This window comes from Schistocerca americana, chromosome 2 (assembly GCF_021461395.2).
Source record: "Schistocerca americana isolate TAMUIC-IGC-003095 chromosome 2, iqSchAmer2.1, whole genome shotgun sequence".
NCBI classification, from domain to species: domain Eukaryota; kingdom Metazoa; phylum Arthropoda; class Insecta; order Orthoptera; family Acrididae; genus Schistocerca; species Schistocerca americana.
Genome location: NC_060120.1, coordinates 988,244,370 through 988,261,672, shown reverse-complemented (window position 1 = coordinate 988,261,672; position 17,303 = coordinate 988,244,370).

Here is a 17,303-nt window from a genome sequence, read left to right as displayed (position 1 = left end):
GGGGCTCTTTGTCATATTGTTATATTCTAGTAGCAATGGATTTATCAATATTTTTCGTTAATCAACTTGGTTAACCAAACTTAAAAAAGTTTTTGGTAAAATTAATGCACCTCCTTAGTCGTGGAAGTGGTTCTTGTTTTTACTAATAAAGCTTTTATGAATATTGTTTTGTTTAAGGAAAGTTAGCTAGCCAAATGTTGCAAGATCTGTGTATTGGACTTAATGTATTTTCCTTGCGGTTGAAAGTAATTAGAGTTCTGATAGGAATCGTGTGGACATTAGGTTCATCGAAGTAATGAAATTTATTTGAGGTAGTTCACCTAGTCTCATTCAACTTTTCAGGCTTTATGGGCATTGTTCTAATTAAAGAAATTTGTTTCTCATTTGTTAAAGTTACGTGGCTTTATAAAGGCAATCGCCTTTGTATTATTTTTATAACTGGGATCTGATAAAAGTTTTATGTTTGTAATAAAGAAATATGTGGCAACTACAACGGATTACTCCTGTGATTTCGGTGTGTCCTCGAGATCCACATGCCAGATACCTGAGACTAGTTTTCAAGATAGTCATCTCGTCTGTGTAAACAACATCGGAAACTTCTATTAATCGTCCAACTCCTTGACGATAGAAATCCATTGTTTGGTCACGAAGCCATCTGAAAACCGCTGTGTGGACGTCCTCATGGCTGAAAAACTACTTGCCCTCTTCAGTTTGCTGAAAAGATGGAACCCGTGTGATGTCAGATCAGGACTTCCCGAACAGCGTCATTCACGTATCTGCTGCTTTGGTCAAATTGTTGGGACCAGTTCGCTTCGGCTGGACGTGAAGTGGCATTTGATCCCGTATACAACCACAATTTCAGAGCGAATCTGTGTGCTAGCTAGAAGCTTTATCCAGAAGGATCGTACTGTTCTGTTAACTTCAGTTTTTGGAGTAGGTTTCTAGATGCCGCATCATATCAGTCACACACTGTTATGCACCTGTTATTAGTGCCGTATCAGAATCGTGTCTGTAGGAAACCAGGAAAACGTACTCTCTACTGAGAAGGCGTCACCCTTGTTGCACATTGATCTTACCTTGTGACGATATGTGGTGTCACCGCCAGACACCACACTTGCTAGGTGGTAGCTTTAAATCGGCCGCGGTCCATTAGTACATGTCGGACCCGCGTGTCGCCATTGTCAGTGATCGCAGACCGAGCGCCACAACACGGCAGGTCTAGAGAGACGGACTAGCACTCGCCCCAGTTGTGCGGACGACGTAGCTAGCGATGCACACTGTCGAAGCCTCGCTCATTTGCAGAGCAGATAGTTAGAATAGCCTTCAGCTAAGTCAATGGCTACGACCTAGCAAGGCGCCATAGCAATTGATAGTTATCGTATGAAGCATGTCTCATCAAGAACGATGTATACAAATGATGGATTAAAGTTAAGTATTCCAGAAGCTACGTACTTTTCTTTATAGCATTCATTACGTATCCTGTTTCAGACCTATCTCTAGCTTGCGTGGGTTAACGCGTGCATATCGGCTTCCTCACTCAGGTAGTGTTCGTAGTGTTGGCTAACTGCTAACACGACACGATATATGTAGTTTACTTTCTGAATTCCCTACGTGCCAACAGTGCAATTAAAGATATTGAGGTTTTCATTGTCCCTTATGACGGCATCACTCACTCTCTGACATATTATTTGCAAAATAATGATTTTATGTATCATCAGATTTCTCTAAGTTTCAGCGGGTCCGCTGTAGAAATCTTACACTGTATATTGTTATTTTCATTATTCATGCCTCAGTGTACAGAGCAAGTGGGAATTTATCTGGCTGCGAACAGTTCCATTAGTATCCTGTGCGCAGCTAGCAGATGTCCTCTGTCCCTCCAAAACTCTTGTTCAAAATGGCTCTGGGCACTATGGGACTTAATATCTGAGGTCATCAGTCCCCTAGAACTTAGAACTACTTAAACCTAACTAACCTAAGGACATCACACACATCCATGCCCGAGGCAGGATTCGAACCTGCGACCGTTGCGGTAGCGCGATTCCAGACTTAAGCGCCTAGAACCGCTCGGCCACAAACTCTTGTTACGGAATTAGTCAGTAATTAATTTCCGTTGCCAATCTCCATAAACGTGTTGTACTTGATGCAGAGCTATCCTAGTGGAGTCGTCAGGATGGAAATAATTTCATCAACAGCATTTTCCCGACACTAGGCTAATTACTCTTGCACCCAAGTCACTGGCCTGAATAAATGAAACGAAAATGGAGAAGAAAATTTGGGATCTATTGCATTGTATCAGTTTGGCTTTGAAAAGACACGTGAGAAGCAATTCTGGCGTTTAACTTGATTCTGGAAGCACGTCACAGGACAATGTAAAGCGATGAAACTTAGTTGAAGTCCTCAGGGCAATGGGTATAATCTACTGGGAAAGACAGAAGGTACACAATTCCCAGAAGACCCAAGAGGTACAACAAGAATGGAAACACAATATTAAATTTTTCACCCTTTCTCCACGTTTGACTCATTTCACTTACATACTTTTTAAGACTTTCCATTATACGTGAACTATGACAGGGATTATCACTTTTTCAGGGAGAAATAAGGTATCTTATTTCGAGGAGACGTGAATAAAAAGTGTTTTGCTAAAAATGAAGTATGACCAAAATTTATTACGATAAATACGAATTTTTCGAACTTCTGGTATCAAATATGGATTTTTGGTTGGTTTTTAAAGGTTGGTGAGAAGCGCTACATTACAACTTTATTTCTAAATATATTTAGTTACTTTTTATTTAATTTTGTTGAAGCTCGGTCTCTCTCTCCTCTCGCTGGTTTTAACGCATCGCCGATAGCTCTCTTTCGGTAATTGCTGAGGTATCGAGCCCATTAAGATTACATTTTAGTGGTTTAATTACTTGCTTTTTAATTATATGTTCACACTCGTCGGAAGTATATGGGGCGATCCAAAAGTTTCCGTTCGAAGGTGGTACAGTCCATGATCAGTAGGCAAATCATTCAAAATTGCCTTGAGCATTGAGGCAGTCATCCCATAGACGCATCAGATTGAAGATACCCGTTTTAGAAAACACTGCCCTACTGCGTGAAGAAGTTTGTAACACCCAGCTGCACTTCCTCATCCGACAGGAGGCCTTGAAGGCCTTTTTAATAGATCGCGTGGTAGAGACTGGAGCTCTAGGGTGGGTGCTGAAGTGCCTCTCACTTGCGATGGCGTAGCTTCTGCCTTACTACATTTGCGGTATGGGGCCGTGCGCTAACATGAAAGAGCAGCACCCTTTGTCGAAGTTCCCCAGGTTTGCAAGAGACATGCTGCCGCATACACGCTCTTTAGTTTTCGATTGATGCCTTCCGGTGCTTGTTCCTCGACAGCAAAGAAAAGAATAACAGCACGTTGGTCCTGTTTGGAGGACTTTGGTAGTAACGTCACCACAGATCAAGTTTCCACATTTACAGCACGCACGTCGGAAAGACACGAATGCCACACTAACCCCATGTCTACCTGTCGGTACTTGTATACCAGTATGAGAGTCGCGTTACGTTGTATACACGATGCAGCAACGCCCTAGAACGGAAATATTTTTATCGCCCCTTACATTTTGTTTTTCGCAAAGGATATTTGCTATCATTCGTTAATTTTCTTTGTATTTTATAAAATGGACTATCCTTGCAGAAACTGTATAACTCATTAATTTATCTTGAAGATAACTACACATCCAGTCATAAGATTCCCTCCATTCCCACGCCATTGAGTAATTCGGCATTTTTGTCCAGAGACAAAGTTTGCATTCAAGTAAATGCCTATTCAAGATATGGACGAGAAAGTGAACTGAAAGCTAGTTATCGACTTAACTACCGGAACTTCTGTAACAGTGGTGACAGTGCAGTCAACAATAAGGCTCACACGTCATCTGACCATCTTCTTCTGTGCAGATGCACATACAGTGCCCGAACTCTTACGGGAATCGGTAAAAAGCCGCGAGTAATGAATATAATGGGCAGGGGCACTATGAATATGGCGTGGAACAATATGTGGAGAATGTGGGTCTCACGGGAGTCGTGCCAGAGATAAGTTCCTGCAGTCGCACTGTCCTCTGTGGATTCGGTGGCTCAGATGGATGCCGGCACGGTAACTCAGCGTGTTCGGTCAGAGGGTTAACTGCCCTCTGTAATAAAAAAAACTGATTTAATGGATCAACGACGAACTGAAACGGGTGTCTTGCGACGTCCGCACCGAGCAGGATCTCCTGTAAGGAGGAGATCCCGGGTTCGAGTTTCGGGCGGGACACACATTTTCAATTGTCCCCGTTGACGTATATCAACGCCTGTATGCAGGTAAGCATAGTGATTTAATTGTAATTCCATTCTAGCAATAATAATGCCAAAACTGCAACGGATTGTGTCGAAGGTTTTGCTTAGATTGCTCCCATACACTGATTTCACTCGAAAGAAATGAACGAATAATAGTCCAACCGATACTTCAGCAACAACCGACTGAATCGATTGGCTGCATTCATTTGCTCCCACAGACTGGCTCCACTCAAAAGAATAAATGAATAATTCAGCTGAATGAGTCGATTTCCTAAGATCGACTGATCGATTGTTCTCATTCGATTCCTACCGTAAACTTGTTTTACACCGAAGAACGAATTGATAATTCAATCGATATGTAGAAGTTCCGTCTAGATAATCGATTGTTTTCCAACAATCGATAGAGTCGATAGTTTCCATTCGGCTGTTGAAAAGACGGGTTTCAGTCGAATGAATGAGTGAGTGAATAATTCAACTGCCGTGCGAACCTACAACCAACTGAGTCGATTATTTTCCAGCAAACGACTAAATCTACTACTTTCATTCGGTGTCTCCCACAGACTGATTTCACTCAAAATAAAGAGTGAATAATTCAACTCATATGTTTGGGTTGGGTTGTTTGGGAAAGGAGACCAGACAGCGAGGTCATCGGTCTCATCGGATTAGGGAAGGATGGGAAAGGAAGTCGGCCGTGCCCTTTCAAAGGAACCATCCGGCATTTACCTGGAGCGATGTAGGGAAATCACGGAAAACCTAAATCAGGATGGCCGGACGCGTGATTGAACCGTCTTCTTCCCGATTGCGCCACCTCGCTCGGTAACTGATATGTAGAGCTGCCAGGCAATAAGTCAATCGTTTCCCAACAATCGATTGAATCGATTGTTCTCATTCGACTGCCCTCAGAGACTCCTTTCACTTAAAGAATGAACGAATGGATAATTCAGCCGAAATGTAAAACTAAAAGCAGATGAACCAGCTGCTTTCCAATAATCGATAGAGAGATTGTTTTCATGCCGTTCCTACAACAGACTGGTATCACTCAAAAGAATGAATGAACAATTCATCCAATACGTGAAGCTACAACCGAATGCGGCAACCGTATTTCAACAATGGTGTGAATCGATGGTTCTCACTCGATTGCTCCCACAGACTGGTTTCACTCAAAAGAATGGAACAAGTATGTAAAGTTACAAGCGAATGAGTCGATTGTTTTTCAGCAATCGACTAAGTCAATTACTTTCATTTGGTTGTTCCCATCACTACGTGAAACTACGGATCAAATTACAGTCAAAGTAAATGGTACATCATTGTGGGTCAGCCGGTCGGAGTGGCCGAGCGGTTCTAGACGCTACAGTCTGGAACCTCGCGACCGCTACGGTCGCAGGTTCGAATCCTGCCTCAGGCATGGATGTGTGTGACGTCATTACGTTAGTTAGGTTTAAATAGTTCTAAGTTCTAGGGGACTGATGACCTCAAATGTTAAGTCCCATAGTGCTCTGAACCATTTGAACCATGGTGTGCCTCAAGAACTCGGTCCTCTCTAATTGACCTAATACTGATGTGGAGAGTGCTGCATCATAAGGCCACTGCTGCCTGGTGACCTCAGTATCAGCTTCACCGTCTGGTGACGACTTTCCGCTGCCCGCTTGATGACGTAACAATGGCTACGTGTCTGTCGCAGCCTTTTCCCGTACTGTGCGCGCAGTCTGTCCGTCCACGGCTCCCTGAACAGTGGCGCGGCGTCCGCTTTATCGACCGCCATTGGCGTTTGAATCCCCTGCTGAGCATTGCTGGCAGCGTCGGTGATGCACGGCCTTCCACGCCTGTCCGCCGCGGTTGCCGATACCTGAGGCGGGCGGCTGGCGCCACTACCCTAATGAAAGCCCAAGTTACTGGCGGCGTCTGCTTGCTGCAGAAGCCCAGGGGACGCTCACGAGCCGTAACTTCTGCCGCTGAACGCCGCTCTGATTTATGCGCTTCGCTCTAACGCCCAAATGGTACAGCTGCTCCCAGCTCCCGACGGAAATCTCTACAGCTACAGCACAGAACTCCTGCTGCAGGTACTTAGAAAACTGTTAGACCCTTTTCAGTCTTTATACACTACTGGCCATTAAAATTGCTACACCACGAACATGACGTGCTACAGACGCTAAATTTTACCGACAGGAAGAAGATGCTGTGATATGTATGTGATTAGCTTTTCAGAGCATTCACACAAGGCCGGTGGCGACACCTACGACGTGCTGACATGAGGATAGTTTCCAACCGATTTATCATACACAAACAGCAGTTGACCGGCGTTGCCTGGTGAAACGTTGTTGTGATGCCTCGTGTAAGGAGGAGAAATGCGTACCATCACGTTTCCGACTTTGATAAAGGTCAGATTGTAGCCTATCGCGATTGCGGTCTATCGTACAGCGACATTGCTGCTCGCGTTGGTCGAGATCCAATGTTTGGTAGCACAACATGGAATCGGTGGGTTCAGGAGGGTAATACGGAACGCCGTGCTGGATCCTAACGAACTCGTATCACTAGCAGTCGAGATGACAGGCATCTTATCCGCATGACTGTAACGGATCGTGCAGCCACGTCTCAATCGCTGAGTCAACAGATGGGGACGTTTGCAAGACAGCAACGATCTGCACGAACAGTTCGACGACGTTTGCAGCAGCATGGACTATCAGCTCGGAGACCATGGCTGTGGTTACCCTTGACGCTGCATCACAGACAGGAGCGCCTGTGGTGGTGTACGCAACGACGAACTTGGGTGTACGAATGGCAAAACGTCATTTTTTGGGATGAAACCAGGTTCTGTTTACAGCATCAAGATGGTCGCGTCCGTGTTTGGCGACATCGCGGTGAACGCACATTGGAAGCGTGTATTCGTCATCGCCAAACTGGCGTATCATCCGGGGTGATGGTATGATGTGCCATTGGTTAAACGTCTCGGTCACCTCTTGTTCGCATTGACGGCACTTTGAACAGTGGACGTTACATTTCAGATGTGTTACGACCCGTGGCCCTACCCTTCATTCGATCCCTGCGAAACCCTACATTTCAGCAGGGTAATACACAACCGCATGTTGCAGATCCTGTACGGGCCTTTCTGGATACAGAAAATGTTCGACTGCTGCCCTGGCCAGCACATCCTCCAGATCTCTCACCAACTGAAAACGTCTGGTCAATGGTGGCCGAGCAACTGGCTTGTCACAGTACGCCTGTCACTACTCTTGATGAACTGTGGTATCGTGATGAAGCTGCATGGGAAGCTGTACCTGTACACGCTATCCAAGCTCTGCTTGACTCAATGCCGAGGCGTATCAAGGCCGTTATTACGGCCAGAGGTGGTTGTTCTGGGTACTGATTTCTCAGGATCTATGCACCAAAATTGCATGAAAATGTAATCACAAGTCAGTTCTACCATAATATATTTGTCCAATGAATATCCATTTATCATCTGCATTTCTTCTTGGTGCAGCAATTTTAATGGCCAGTAGTGTAACTGGGTGAAGACATAGAAAGAATACATTGATGAAGTGTACGACGGAGCATCTTAACCATATTGTATACTGGCAAAGAGGACGAAGTAGACGTAGACGACAAAGGAGACAACATTCTGCAACAAGACTTTGAGAAGTATCAGGAAGACATAAGGAAATCGAAGCCACCGCTATTGACTGCTGCCTGCAAAACTAATCGAGAATTCTGCAAAATGTCAGAAAATTATGCTGATCTAGAACAGTTGTAACACTCGAGAGTTACCAGCCTATTATCTGAGATCTCTACCTAGTAAATGTATCTTAAGTCCGTACTAGTGTGCTTTCCACCAATTGACTATGCTTCCAGCAACAAGTAAGGTAAGTTTGCCTTTCGTCATACTTCCTCAGTTCCTACACGTGAAACAAAGGAAGTAAAAACAGGAAAGTAAGCAGCTTAAATCAGACGCGTAAGGTAAGGTTTCAATACAAGTTTCCTCTCCTTGAGGACATGTGGCAAAACGAGGGCAGCACAACCGATGATAATGGCAGAAATATCTTGTATACATCAAACAGACTTCGAAGTTAGTTTTTCATCATATCTCCCTACGACCCAACACCTCTCACTTAACGCTAATGTGCTTGAGCTGCATATAGCTGTCAAGGTGGTGTGGCGTTCGTTGAGCAAAAACAGCTTCTGTACAGTATATTAAGGAGGTGCTGTTGTTGCCCTTTAGTGACGGATTTTCTGCCTGATTCTCGGTACATCCACTGTTAACCATTTTGGTTCACTCCCTGGATGCGATCGTGGTGTACTGTGATGAGTGAAAATTCCAGTGCCTTCACGACATCGGAGATACAGCGTTCCTTACCTCGGGCATTCACTACCAGGGCGAGATCATATCCACTGATATCGTGTGTGTTACCCAACATGCACTCGACTGTCACCCCTACGACCACTCGGTGTCTGACCACATCTAGTCACGTGACACACCCAACTGATCAATGCATCCCGCCAATAGAACTGTTTCTCTCGTACCGTGGCTATTTTTAATTCTGCTGCTAATGAGTGTCCTTTGAAGTAAACGATATTTATCAGGTTACCCTCCATTCAGAGGCTGTTGCACGCGGGGACTCTTATTGACTTGTAAATAATAGATCTCAGCTATCAGTCATCATTTGAAATTTTAATGGCAGATCTAGTTTTCAGCTAGGAACTAGCCATCCTCAATCCTAAGAATACAACAGGTATATAGTTAGATGATGTCATAAAAAAAGTTGCAGTTAATGGCTTAACTCATATGGTTTGTATATTACATAACACTATCACTTTGATCAATGCATGTAATGCCTGTTGGTAGGGATTCATTCACAGTTCATTGAATACTGATGATTGCGGAAGGCGGGCAGTGTGGAGAACACCTCGGTTGGTTACATGGCACCATCTATGTGAACTACATAGATTTGTAATAACTGTGACATAATCAAACTGATCTTTAAACAGTACACATAACATCTTCTTCTCTTTTTATATGTATTACGGTATTTGCAATTAATTTCGTACTTCTAAATCGGTTGCTGATGCAATACGACCTATAAGAACATCTTAATGCTTCGTCCCTGCTGTACAAAGATATTATAATAACAGCTTTCGTCTCAGAATCTATCAGAAAGTGGATGCACCAAGTAATGACATTAAAGTATACAGCGGCCCAATGTTTAAGAACTTGTGTAACCAAAATCAGCCCTTATCGTAAAATTTCTCCTTTATTTTATGACTAGTTTGCTTTGTCTGGTGCGTCTCTGTTTTGAAACTAGTAAGCAAAATGTTAAATACCTAGTACCAATATCATCACACATTTCTAGCTTCAAAAACTAGTAAAAAGACATTAAAAACCTTTAAGCCTATAGTGGAAACAAGGCTTTGGATGTATTATTTACTAGACCTATCCATATATCCTATACCAATACCGGTCAGATATGGCATATCTGACAGGAAGGAAATATTAATGTCGTAAAACGAAAAAAATACAACGGAATATCTGTATGGAACCCATATATACTACTAATTAATGTCACAAATGATGTAAAGGTACAAGGCAGCCAGTTACCTGGGTAACCATGTAAGAAACCAGGCAATAATACACCATAAATTCATCAAATGTCCCAGGCATTAACGTTATACGTCAGAAGAAAAAGTCAAAATGGAGGACAATCGGAAGAATGTTAAGGTAGATCTGTGATAATTGCATCTGCTAGAAGGCACACCCTCAACATCTACGCGATACCCCATAAAAATGAATGGTAGTAGCCTGCGAGGATGCAGTGCACCATGAAAGGTAGCTAGACTGTAGCTTTTCAGTCTACAAGCAGACGTGCGATAGGATCCCCATGTGTTCATCCACAAAGGAAAGTATACTTACAACCCCCTCATTCCTTACCAATCCATAAGCCAGTGTGCGATAGGGTCTGAGTGTCTTCATCCACCTAGGAACGAATATTTACGGCCTATGAAGTCACCTGCCGATATCTTGGAAGAAGTTCGTCTCCATAGCAAACTCATTGTGAAGATTTAGAAAAGAAGGCAACTCTTGGTCACCGATAATACTGACCGAAACATTCTTGCTCATGTTCACGGTAACCCGAATGCGCAAAAGTCGTGCGTGGTTCGAGAAACGCATCCAAAATATCACTAAACTACGTCCCTCATGAACCACAACCTCCATAAGCTGTTGGGGTTGAACATCTCATTGGGCCGTCCGTGTACTTGACTCCTCGCATGATATGAAGAGACTAAATCGTAACTCGTCAAACAGCATAATACGTCTATAGTTAGCTACTGTCCCGTTTCAGTGCTGTTGGGCCCAAAGCCGTTACGAGCATTCTACATTGCATGCAATGCGGTTGGCAGAGTTCGTTCCGAAAATGGCTGAAACAGACCCGATTTCATTGGGAACAAAAAAATCTTGTCAGAACTGAAAGCGATTTTCGTTGACGAAGTGTGGCTCTTGACTGTGCTCCCTGTCTATTAAGAAGTCCTTACGACCAGTGTACTTTCGACGTGTTGTAAACTGGAATGACAACAAAACTGGTATAGGCACATACAAATGGTTCAAATGGCTCTGAGCACTATGGGACTTAACATCTGTGGTCATCAGTCCCCTAGAACTTAGAAATACTTAAACCTAACTAACCTAAGGACATCACACACATCCATGCCCGAGGCATGGACCGTAGCGTTCCGCGCGCTTCCGGACTGAAGCGCCTAGAACCGCTTGGCCACCGCGGCCGGCATAGGCACATACAGAGATATGTAAACAGGTAGAATATGGCGCTCGGTCGGCAACGCAACAAATGTCTTGCGGAATTGTTAGATAGGTTACTGTTACTACAATGGCAGATTATCAAGATTTAAGTGAGTTTGAATGTGGTATTATAGTCGACGCACGAGCGATGGGACACAGCATCCCCGAGGTAGCGATAAAGTGGGGATTTTCCCGTACGACCATTTCATGAGAGGCCCTGAATATCAGCAGTCCGGTAAAACACCAAATCTCTGACATCGCTGCGGTCGGAAAAAATCGTGCAAGAACAGGATGAACGACATCTGAAGAGAATCAACGTGACAATAGTGCAACCCTTCCACAAATTGCTGCAGATTTCTTGATGACTGAAAACGTGTTGCCTGGTCGGACGAGTCTCGTTTCAAATTGTAGCGAGCGGATAGACATGAATCCACGGACACTGCATGTCAGCAGGGGACAGTTCAAGCTGGTGGAGGCTCTGTAATGGTGTGGAGAGTGTGCAGCTGATGAGTCTAGATAGATACGGCTCTGACAGGTGACGCATACGTAAGCGTCCTATCTGATGATCTGCGTCCATTCATGTCCACTGCGCCTTCCGAAGGACTTGGGAAATTTCAGCTGGACAATGCGACACCCCACAAGTCCAGAATTGCTACAGAGTGGCTATAGGAGCACTCTTCTGAATTTAAACACTTCCGCTGGCCACCAGACTCGCCAGACATGAACGTTATTGAGCATATTTGGGATGCCTTGAAACATGCTATTTATAAGAGATCTCCACCCCGTCGTACTCTTATGGATTTATGGACAGCTCTGAAGGATTCATGGTGTCAGTTCTCTGCAGCACTACTTCAGATATTAGTAGAGTCCATGCCACATCGTGTTGCGACACTTCCGCTTGCTCGCGAGGGCCCTGTACGATATGAGGCAGGTGTACCAATTTCTTTAGCTCGTCAGTGATTGTTGGTGAGTGATACATCATGCAGTGTATACACGTTGTATACTCTGTAGTGAAACACCAAGAAATCGATAAATTTCATACAATGACTGGTAACTGGCACGTCCAAACGTAGTTCTTTTCCGATACGTCTATATGGAAGCTGCGCGGTGAGATGGATCAACCCATCCACGGTGATGATTTCGTACAACCGACTGGCACAGTCACACCACGTCACTGCGATTCCGACATGCTGAAGCGTCACGTGACGGTCAGCTACTAGTTTTCTAGCACCCACTGTGCTCGGAAGCGAACAGTGTTCTTATAAGGGTGCAAATAATATTTTTCTCGGTGAGTTTATTACGCATATGCAGGTGAAGCTGAGGGAATTAGATCAGGAAATGAGACACTCAAGGTAGTAGATGAGTTTCACTAGTTGGGGAGCAAAATAACTGGTGACGATTGATGTAGAGAGGATATAACATGTAGACTGGCAATGGCAAGGAAAGCGTTTCTAAAGAAGAGAAACTTGTTAACATCGAGTATACATTTAAGTCTCAAATGGTTCTGAGCACTATGGGACTTAACATCTGTGGTCATCAGTCCCCTAGAACTTAGAACTACTTAAACCTAACTAACCTAAGGACATCACACACATCCATGCCCGAGGCAGGATTCGAACCTGCGACCGTAGCAGTCGCGCGGTTCCGGACTGCGCGCCTAGAACCGCTAGACCACCGCGGCCGGCATTTAAGTGTCAGGAATTCTTTTCTCAAAGTATTTTTATGGAGTGAAGGCATGTACGGAAGTGAAACATGGACGATAAATAGTGTGGACAAGAAGAGAATAGAAGCATTCGAAATGTGGTGCTACAGAAGGCTGCTGAAGCATAGATGGGTAGATCACATAACTAATGAGGAGGTACTGAATAAAATTGGGGAGAAGAAGAATTTGTGGCACAACATGACTAGAAGAAGACATCGTTTGGTAGGACATGTTCTGAAGCATTAAGCGATCACCAATTTAGTATCGGAGGGCAGCATGGAGGGTAAAAATCGTAAAGGGAGACGAAGAGATGAATACATTAAGCAGATTCAGAAGGATGTAAGTACTTGGAGATGAAGAAGGTTGCACAGAATAGAGTAGCATGGAGAGATGCGTCAAACCAGTCTCTGGACTGAAGACCACAACAACAACAACATGTGTTCACAAAAACTATTTTTAAAGTGTCTTGATGGCGTTTAAGTTTCTCAAGAAGATATAATGCAGTAATCGAAGCCGCAGCTATGTAATTCGTTTTATTCCTTGTTTACGGGCTAATTCCCGATACTGGTTTGACCAAGTGATCTGAATGCAGCTGAAAAGTATTTATCTGTAAATGTGATTTAGTTCCTGATATTTATGTTAGCAGAGAAACGACACGCATCCACAATTAGCGGTACTTCACATGCGTCACAGAATGAGTGAAACCCACTGTTGTTGCGATATGTATCGCGAATACATGTTTTCTTTTTTTTCATACTCTGTCTCCGCCCAAAAATTTAGTTCAGCTTAGTGTTGTCCGTATAAGGATATAGAGAAGGTATAAGGTGCATATCAAGTAACGTAAAGGAATGGTAGTTTAATATTTATGTGTGGGATCTGAAATTTAAAAACCTCTCTCACACCGGCCTGATTTAGCTTCACTGATCAGGATAGTAAAAAACATGCGTGTATTAAGGGAATTTTCATTCGCAAAGCAGGCTTATCACATTCACGTAGTTCAATACTGTTCTATCCTGATTAAATTGAGCTTAACTTAAATTCCATAAGGCAGTGAAGCAATTTCGAAGTCTCGGTGGGACGAAAATTGTCAGTCGATCTCCTGAAAATATTTGTAATAATTATTAACTTTCGGTGATCAGGTGGGGAAGACCGGAGATCTGCTGGTAAGACCGTGTTAGCCTATTTATTGAAAGTAGTAAACTGGATATTTTGAGCATACAAAACGGCAGGTTAGTACAGTGTAAATCAGACGTTCCCCACTGATCCCGTGCAACACAGCGTAGTAAGCAGACACTGTCAATAATAATCAGTTAAATAATACGTGAACACACTTACTTTAGTTTAGCTCATGTATTAAATTCCTTCTCATACAGAATCTCATCAAGAGGGCGACTAGCTCAACAATACATACATATACATCTTCCTTCTTTCGCGGCTAATCGACAAGATCTCAATCCTTCTTTTCATGAGAGAAAACATAGATAGCAGAGAAGCTATTCCATGGAGTAAATGCACGCTCCAATCAATAATAGGGCTTGAAACTACTTTGCATTGATAATCATCGTATATTAAAGTTTAGGAATCCGTAAGATAAGAAGAGATATTTCGAGATATGTACTGAGTTATATAATTTATAAAATTTCTGAAAATAACGCGGAGAGACCGCTGCAATAGACATTACAGTAGTATTATTTCCTTAATGCCTGATAAGGATCTACCTTCCGTAAAATACATTATTAGTGAGCTAGTGCTTACGTTTATTAAAAGTCTATCCGAAAGTGGCCAGGACCTTTAAATTTAGGTAAGTTAGAACATAATTTTGTTCGTACGACACTACTAGGCACATTTTTGCAATGGTAAAGACAGCCCTCGATCTCTGGAAAGGAGTGGAATACCCAAAATCAGTTGTAGTTGTGGCGAATTCTGTATACGACAATCCATCCGCTTATAGACACACAATGTAAGTCATAGAAAAGGAGACTGCTTTTTCAGACTACCAGCTCCAAAAAGGCCGCAGCTACACGGTACAACGTGAAGTCTTTTGTGCCGTCGCAAATGGATATGAGCTACCTTGAAATAATGGAAACTAATCTACATATGACAACTGACCAAAGCTGAATGATAAGACAAAATTTGCTTCCTCGGCACTTGTTAGTTACTGCTAATAATCACATCCAAACCAATTTGTAAATTACCCTCCTACTTAGACGCCACATTTCCTCCTTCGATTGCTGTAGTTTCCCATGCACTGTCAAAATTTTAACTTTCGTAACTGTTTTTGTTTCTAATACTGTACCTATTTGTAATATTAGAAATACTAAGGGCAAGATTATATTGTCCAATCACCCTCTTGCAACATGTCATCAAAGTTTACTATGCATTGTTCAACGAAATTTTTTCTTCTGAGAACAATTGTTGTAATTTGTCATGTACTCGATTAATAAATACGTCGCATATTTTACTAAGTTAAATTGTTTTACATCGCATTTTACTGATATAATTACCCTCCTTTTAATCCTAAACGAAATATACTTTACAGGTATTCCTAGTTTAATAACTTTAATACCACAGAAGTTTCATAGTCTCACATGTTTATCCATGTAACTAACGATAGCGGAACAGCCGAAACCCGGTTGTAACATAAAATAAATATTGTACATTATTATACTAGTGCCATTTGTTTCTTCATTTAGTAAAAGTGAAACAAGCATTAAATTTGTTATGTGAAAACTCTAAAAGGATGTAAAATAAACTAAAATTTAGTAATACTCTACATCTTTATTCTTGATGTCTACATATTAATTCTCTAAATAGTCTCCTTGCCAACTATCACATTTCTCCCAACGACAGACCAGACTGTTGATATCGTCACTTTAGAATGTGTGTCTTTGTTGACGGAGCCGCAACCTCATCTCTTCATGCATCGCATCACTAGTATCGAAGTGAAGCTCTCGAAGGCCGGCCGAAGTGGCCGTGCGGTTAAAGGCGCTGCAGTCTGGAACCGCAAGACCGCTACGGTCGCAGGTTCGAATCCTGCCTCGGGCATGGATGTTTGTGATGTCCTTAGGTTAGTTAGGTTTAACTAGTTCTAAGTTCTAGGGGACTAATGACCTCAGCAGTTGAGTCCCATAGTGCTCAGAGCCATTTGAACCCTTTGAAGCTCTCGAAGATGTTGTTTAAATCGGATGGGGCCAAGTCGATGACAGTAAACCCAAGGCGGCGGGGTACTGCAGACGTCGCAGCCTCCATGCGTGGTATGGCGTTGTCATGCTGAAGGAAAAGTTACTCCACGTGTGGATATACTCTTCGAATTCGTGCTTTCAGTTTCCCTTGTACCGACATCGATACGTTACACGCTGCCACGTTGCTCGCTACGAACGAAGACTATGTTTGTGTGTGTGTTTTTTTCTGTGTGTTTGGTGACAAATTTATGCAGAAGTCGAGTTTGAGCAGATGACAAAACGTTTTTCTGGAGGGCTCCGAGCACGCGCTGGCGGTGGAGGAGGACCACCGGCGGCCGGTTTGAATGCGAGGCGAGTGCGAGGAGGAGCCGAATTATATTTCCGTCTGTGCAGCGGCGACACAGAAGAACTGCAAGGTTAAGCGAATCTCAAAGGAGCGAGCTGCGGTGTACGGTCTGGGATATTTCCAAGAGGAATGAAATTAGAGGTCATATATAATGCAGACGGCAGCTTGATCTGGGAAGAGAAATTCAAAGGAGCGAATAAATTAGGATGCACGATGAAAGGGAGAGGTCGAGGGAGTGGAAACTACAAGAGGCGTAACAAGGAGGGCAGGACATAGTCGCAGTCTGAATTAAAGAGGAACTGCGCGATGAATGGTGTGTAAACAACTGGAATGGGTGAGATAATTAAATGAGGCGATACCGCCGTAGCCTGGAAAGCCGCTGTAATGAAGCAGAAGATTAAAGGGGAAAGATGGAATTGAGGGTCGAGAAGAAATGTAGAGATAGAAGGAAGAAGCAACGCACACGGAGAAAATATCATAACTGTCACCTGCGGCATTAGTAACTCGTTACTCTCATCCTCTTCCTGGCAAGATACAGTTTGATGCTTTACTATTAACACGGGAGACATCTTCTTTTGAAGAACAGCTTCACACTAGTTAAGTAGTTCTGACACACACACACGCGCATCTTACTACACTACTGTTGGATGTGGTGCAGTACGGTCTTTATCGGAGTTATGGTGGTGATGCTAAACGTGAGCCTGCGAGCTGTGAATGCTTTTGCACTTTAAAGTCCAGGTTCTCAATCAAAATCGTCGAAAATTCTATTTTTCGATTACATTTCTTGAAAGGGCTATGACCCTTCTAGAACGTTAGGACGAAAAGGTTTTTTAACTCGTGCGTTACAAAAGTTTCTACAGTCCATTAATCGAAGCAATGTCATGACCGCCTTGGTATGTTCTCAGCCGGTGACACCCGGCTCACGTAGAAATATGTTTGGAAGATGGCTGCCAACGGCCGTTAAGTAAT